Here is a 7,073-nt window from a genome sequence, read left to right on the forward strand (position 1 = left end):
TAGTCTTAAAACCAAAAGTCACTAATGTTTGGCCCAGTGTCCTGATATTTTGGGGACTGACTCATGATTTTTGATCTCTTTAGGTTGGCAATGTTGAACTAGCCTGTGTCATTTGTCACAAATGATATATTAGGATCAACTGACCTCCAGCGGATAGCACTCGCCTCACACAAACCTTGTGTGAGACCTACAAAAAATTATAGCAAAGTATAATTAAAGGGAATGGTCTCAGCTTCACAAATTTCACTTCACTCTATACAATAGACATTCCCAGCTCCTGATGATGCTGCAGTAAAACTAATATTTCTTCCCTCCTAAATGAACTGCAGTAGCCTAAGGGGAAACTATCCAGAGGTCTGTGAGAGTTGAAATAATAATTTGTTTTGAAGAAAAACAGGGAGTGACAGGCTCTGTTTGAGAAATTTTAGAAAAGAGGTTTTGTGCCTTTGTTTTAAACACAGAACTGGGTTTGAGTTTTGTTTTCTGAGACAAGTTCTGTCTAGTTTTGCAAAAAGTCACCAGGGTTTCACATGAGGAAACTATTTCTGTGACAAATCCTGAAATCTTGTCATTGTTTTCTTTATCAGTTCTGTCTTTCAAAGGGTTGTAGTGCAGAGATACATGCTTTGTCCTGAACTTTACAGGGCTATTCAGAATATGTAGAATAATAAATGTATGTGGATTGTTACAAACATAGATAGGTCACTATCCCTGGCTCAAAGAGCTTGCTGGCTAAGAGGAGCCCTGCACTAATGTAAGATGAATTTTTCCATTTTGTTTTGACAGCGCTGGCGTTTGGTCTCCATGTTGTTAACTGCTTCTTATTTGCCAGTTGGTGCCCTCTTTGGTCCAAGGCAAGGAACTACGGGGTTATGTAAATTAAATTTGCCTGGATAATTCTGGCAAGTCTGCATAAGAGCTAAAAAGAACAGGGAAGAACATGTGGTCAGTGTATAGTCTACATAAGGACTTGTCACACAGAGACTGGCTGCTGTTCTTCCCCACGGCAGTCCAGTGCCTGTGGTCTTAACCAAGAACTCAAGTCAAGACTAAAAGAAAGAAGACTCACTTACTTTTGGTTCCTGATTCCTGATGTTATTGTTCCTGGTTTCGGCATTGTTCCTCTAGGTTCCCAAGTTCCTCTGAGCCTACCGTATTTCTGTCCTTGAGAATAGTCCTAGTTCTGTCAAGGTCATCGGATGTGATGATGCATTAGTTTCTTACCTGCCCTGTATTATTTTGGGGTCCCTCACTTCAGGCCAGAGTATAGTTAACAATTGAGTGCTTTTGCTTTATGTTTGCGGTTTTGGGGGGTCCTTGTTAACAAAGCTTGTTCTCTTTGTACGTTATACTGCCCTCTTTGGAATTAATCTCACCCAGTAATAGACACAGGAGAGAGAGAAATCTGTAGTGTGAGAGTTTGGGGTAAATCCATAGCACCCTGTTGAAATAACCTGCTCCGGGATTTCACAGACATGCTAAAGGGTGTAGCTGCACTGATGTACCGAGCCGCTGCAATATGTCTGATGAAGATGCTCTATGTGCTGCAGGACAGCGCTCTCCCACCACCATAGCGCTGATGTGAACGGTGCCAAGGTCACTGTAACTTGCACTGTTTTGGGGGTGGAGGGTGTCTTTTTCACATCATTGAGGGGCTTAAGTTAGCTTGGCTTAAGTGGCAGTCTAGACCTGTGCTAAGACAAACACAGACATGGGACAGGGCAAGATGTAGGAGAAAGGTCAGGAAAGGGAGTTTATTGCTGATGTAAAGACATAAGGAAGGACTCCTGGAAGTACATTTAGCAGTTTGAAAGTGAGAGGGCTCCATCGACAGAAACTGGGAGACTAGACAAAGCACAGAGGACACAATAAGCGCTGACCCAAAGCCCCAAATGTGAAAGAGAGAGATGAACAGAGTAGTAAGGAAAGAGGACAGGGATATATGTACACAGCAGGTGGGGAAATAGGAGGAAAGATCAGAGAGTTCATTAAATGACTTTAAATTGTGGCCTTGTTTATACTAGAGAGTTCTGTTGACAAAATAGTGGCTGCGTACACACTGCAATACAACTTTTGGTGGCAAAAATGCCCTGTTTAGGTGACAAACCGCCCCAATGAGAGACATAATGCTTTTTTCCATGATTTTTTTTGTCAACAATGTGCGAGTGTAGGTACCATATTTGATTCTATAGCTTTAATTGGACTCCAGGAAGTGTCCGACAACACCCCACCTGACCGCAACGGTCAGCTGTTTTAAGTTCTCTTTTCTGCAGCCAGGTGAACAACTGTCTTTCCCTGCCCCTTAGAAGACTTGGGAATTTTTGAAATTCCATTTTCATTTGGCTCAGTATGGAGACGTCTCATTATATCTTCCCAGGTAACCAGGGCGGCTCATCCTCACAAACACTCTTCTGCTTAGACCGCTGCGGAGCATCTGGATCTGCTCGTTATTTGTGCAGAGGAGGCTGCACAGTCCCAGCTGCACTTGAGCCGTAGGAACTTTGATGCCAGAGATTTCTCAAGTTTGTGTGAGAAGGGCTATGCTCAGGGTATGCTGCTGTGCAGATGGAAAGTAAAATAGCTGAGGCAGACCTATCGTAAGGCGAGGGTGGCAAACGGTTGCTCCAGTGCTGCACACCTAAAACCTGCCAATTCAATAAAGAGCTGGATGATATGCCTAATGACAACTCCACCTTCCCACAGCCCTGTGGATACTCTGAGAAGAAGGAGCCTGGAGGCAGCAGAAAAAGACCCAACCCAGAGAACAAAATCATTGATGAAGAGATTGAGTTAGATGATGATGTGGCACCCCCAGCAAGGTTGCCTGAAGGGGCAGGCAGCCAGGAACTGCTCACCACTCTGGAGACACCTAACCAGTCTCAGCAGTTGGTCTTGGGTGAGCAAGAAGCAGGCCAGTGTTCATGAAGATGTGTGCACCATGCGCCTTTCCAGATCCACCTGCAGTGACGTCCATGAAACGCCCATGGTGATGTACTTGTGTCTACAAAACCACAAAGAAGTACCCCTTCCTGGTGATGTATTGTGTCACAAGGTGGTCTGGGGCCATAAGTGGAATGTGTACACTATCTACACCCTGCTGCAGTTCGGGAAATTCAATTCTCCAATGCCATCCACGACTTCACACACATTTCCCAGGGTCACAGTCTTTTGTGGCAAGAACACTTGCACTAACACAGCCCCAACAGTAAACTTCGTGACTCCAAATTGATTCATGAGTGGCTGGTAGCAATCTTCCACATACCAATTGCTACATGCTTCTCTATTGATAGGGCAGCTCTCATTCTAGTGTTCTTGTGCCATCATGCAGGGGCCAGCTCTGCACACAGTTCTGGGAAGGTGACTTTCTGAATCCAAGAGTTCTGCAGCCCAACCTTGTCATCTCAGACCTGCATGACAATATAATCCCACAATTAAATGCTTGTTTCTCAAGCCCAGGAGTGATGGGCTGCCATCTGCAGCTGTTTGATGAATGCCAAATGCACTCTAATGTTGCTCCTATTCATAGCGCACAGCGTGTCAGCAGAGAAAGGGGATGTGCTTTGGTGTGCTGCTCTGGCAAAAGCCAGCTGCACTCTGGTAAAAGCTGGCCAGGGCACGACACAAAAAAACTGGCTGCAGTGCTCTATTCAAAGGTCCAGGTGCACTGCTCAGAGCGTGTTGGGATGCAGCTTGCAATGCGCTCTCCCAGCCGGGCTCCTGCTGCTTCAGATTGGCACTGGGGACCGGGCATGCACAGCCAGGTGAGGCAGCAGGCAGGATGCGTGCCACCCCTGGTGTTCACTGTTGCCAACATCCCCTGGGAAGAAGCCAGGGGGTCTCTCACATTGCTGCAGATTTCCCTCAGCAGTGCCCACACACAGATGGCCCACAGCTCCTTTGCCAGAAGGTAAGGGTACCCATCCCCAGGGCCCCTCCACATTCTCCCTCCACCCCCTACACCCACATTGACTCTTGTACCTTCCTTCCCCCCTACCCCGCTGCCCTGTGCCTCTAGCATTACCCACATACAGCCCCTTGCTGGACTCTTTCACTTCCATCCCCTGCCCGGACTCCTGCACCTCCCTCACACACCTCCTGTCCTAAGCCACCCCACACCTGCACAGATTCCAATGGGAATGAAATTGCATTAATACCAGAAAATCAGAGTTGTTGCTTTGACTACATATATTTTACATTCATGATATTTTTACATTACCAGCTCTCTTCAGTTTTCAGTTTTTTCTTCTTGTCAGGTGGAATATATTCACGCCTGGCCTAAGGTGACACAACAGTACTGTCTGGGCCTCACTCAAATAGACAGTGGAACCTGTCTAAGTAAAGCAGTTTTGTATTCAGTGTATAAACAGAGATTGGGATAACCTCTCCCACCCTTAGTAAGTTAGTCTGTCATATCAGGTGCACAATTTATAATAGAAAGTAGGCAAAAAAAAAAAGCACCCTAAGAAGATATACATTCCACCTACCTGAAGAGGTACATTTAAACAGAAATGTGAGGAAGTGGGGAATTGTCAGTCAAAAAGAAGCAGCAAATGAAGAAGCTGGGAGTCATCCACAGGGTAAAAACTTGGACATTTTACACCTCTGTCCTGTGAGCTGCCATAAGGAGTGGAGGCAAACAAAACTGTTGTATCGCTGCTGGGTTAGCAAATTGAAACTCAACTGTACCTGCTGTGTTGTCAAAAATGCAATCTGAGGAGTTCAGAAATAAAAACTATTGGGTTTTTGCTTCACATGGTAAACTTAGGTGCACAGTATGTTGTGACATTTCCAATTTGAAGCTGCATTCTGCAAGCAGAGTTAACATATCTCTAAACAGCACCTCTTGTGAAGTAGCCTCATACAGAAAGAATAAAGAGACAGAGCTGTCTTTCTTTTGCAAACAATAAATAAATAAATAAAAACAAATAAAAGTGAACATAAGCCATGGTTTAAAAATACCCACTTCTTAATCTGACTGCTAAAAGTGAACAATGGCATTTTAACTTATTGCTCATGTATTCCATCCATACAGCATATACCGTTGCCAAAAAAAAAAAAAAATCAACCACTTGGTGACCACAAGCACCTCACTGAGCTACAGCAAATCAACAGAACTGAAATGGGACATTTATTGCATAGTAGAACAGTTTCTGTAATCATAATCAATCATATATCCACTGAAATGAAAATGAAAATTGTTCAGAAAATCGAGAATAAGTAAAAAATGACTGTACTTGTCGACAAATCAACTACTCTCTCTGGAAACTCAACTCTCATTGTTTATTTGAAAGCCAGTATAGATGGAATTATGAGGCCAAATATGTTTCCTCTAGACTTGACTGAGCTGAAAAATATAACAGTGGAAACTATTAAAGGGGAAATTTTAAAATACTTGTTCACTAAAGAACTATTAATCGAAGTGTTGCTCTGTTTTTGCAGTGATGGTGCTAATGTGATGGTAAGAGTTGGAAAACTATAGCAAATGGACTTTCCTGACATGCTAGTATGGCACTGCCTCAGCCATAGACTGGAACCTGATATTGATGAAGCTTTAGAAGTCACTGGAGGAACAAATTACTTTAAGGCTTTTTTGGATGCATTGTACGATCGCCAAAAAAATCTCATGAACTGAGAACGCATGCCAATGGATTAGGCATTGTACAGTAAAAGCTGTGTTATCTGGCACACGGATAAACAGCCAACTCAGTTAACCAGCATCTACTGGGGCCAGCTGAAAAGGGGCCAGCTGCACAGCTGAGGCAGGCAGCAACATGGCTGGCATCCCCAGCTCGAATAACCGGCGCATTTGATTATCTAGCAGCCCCCGTTCTCCACTGACACTGGATAATAAAGCTTGTACTGTGCTTCAAAGAAATCTACAGTGTGTAATGTAAGGTGGGTGAGGTCAGCATGCAGAGCAGTCAGTGTAGACTTGCACGCATACTCAGCTTCGGAACAGCATTTCCAGGAGGCCTCACAAGACCGGTCCAGAGTTGGAAGTGAATGTGCTGAAATTCAAGGACTGCTCTCAAAGCTGTATTTCATAAATATCATCAGAAACCTTTCTTTCATGCTGAACGTGCTGATAGAACTGAAGGACTTGTCTGAGCCTTTACAAGAACAAGAAATGATCATTCCAAAAGCAGATGAACATAATGACAAATGAACAAGAGAATCGAATGACTGAAAACAGACCCGGGAGTTCACTCCGAACAAGCCCAGAAGGCCAAACAGTACATGTTGTTCAAAAACAGGAAACTAAACAGCACTAGAAAAAGCCCCAGAATCAACTTGTCTCAATTAATTCAAGCAGTCACTGACATGAGGACAAAATTATTCACAACTGCCTCAAACAGAGCTGATTAAAGGACATGCAAAGAAAGAGGCTTCTGATTATAAGAACCTTATTAACAATTTGTTAGTTTTGAATCCTGAAACATAGCAAGAGAATCCAAAGAATCCCTACTTTGGAGAAAAGGAAGGGAGAACATTGGCTGATCAATCAAGAATAAATCAACAGAAAACACACTTAGGATTTGTGGAATTCAAGACTTCTAGAGAAAAAAATGTTCCCGAAGGACTGAAATTTGTCCTTGCAGTACACATACTTACTCCAAGCAATGAGGACTGCAAAAGGGGATTTAGGGCAATGAATAATATCATTACGTTGAAATGGACTGCTCTGACCACTCCTCATGTCGTGTACTTGCTATTTATTTCACGTGTGGGACCTCCTTATACTCAATATCAGAGTGGTAGCCATGTAAGTGTGTATCTGCAAAAACAACAAGAAGTCGTGTGGCACCTTATAGAATCATAGATATTTTGGAGCATAAGCTGTTATGAGCAAACACCTGCTTTATCAGATACATAAATGGGGATCCCAGAGGAGGATCTAAATATACAGGCTCATGAAAAGGAGGAAGTCCCAGTCAAAAGGAAGGCCAGAGTTGACAGGGTCAATTCAGTCATGGAGGATGTGGCCCATTATCAGCAGCTAATGTGGAGGTGTGAACATCAAGAGAAGAGAAGTTACTTTTACTCCTGTATGTCCAAGCAACTAGAAGTCTTCT

At 43.6% G+C, this 7,073-nt stretch overlaps 1 pseudogene; it reads left to right on the top strand.

Moving 5' to 3' along the window:
* The first annotated feature begins 2,673 nt into the window (after nt 1-2,673).
* LOC142010028 (E3 SUMO-protein ligase KIAA1586-like) lies at nt 2,674-6,820 on the top strand (annotated as a pseudogene).
* The last annotated feature ends 253 nt before the right edge of the window (nt 6,821-7,073 follow it).

Source organism: Carettochelys insculpta, chromosome 1 (assembly GCF_033958435.1).
Source record: "Carettochelys insculpta isolate YL-2023 chromosome 1, ASM3395843v1, whole genome shotgun sequence".
NCBI lineage: Eukaryota > Metazoa > Chordata > Testudines > Carettochelyidae > Carettochelys > Carettochelys insculpta.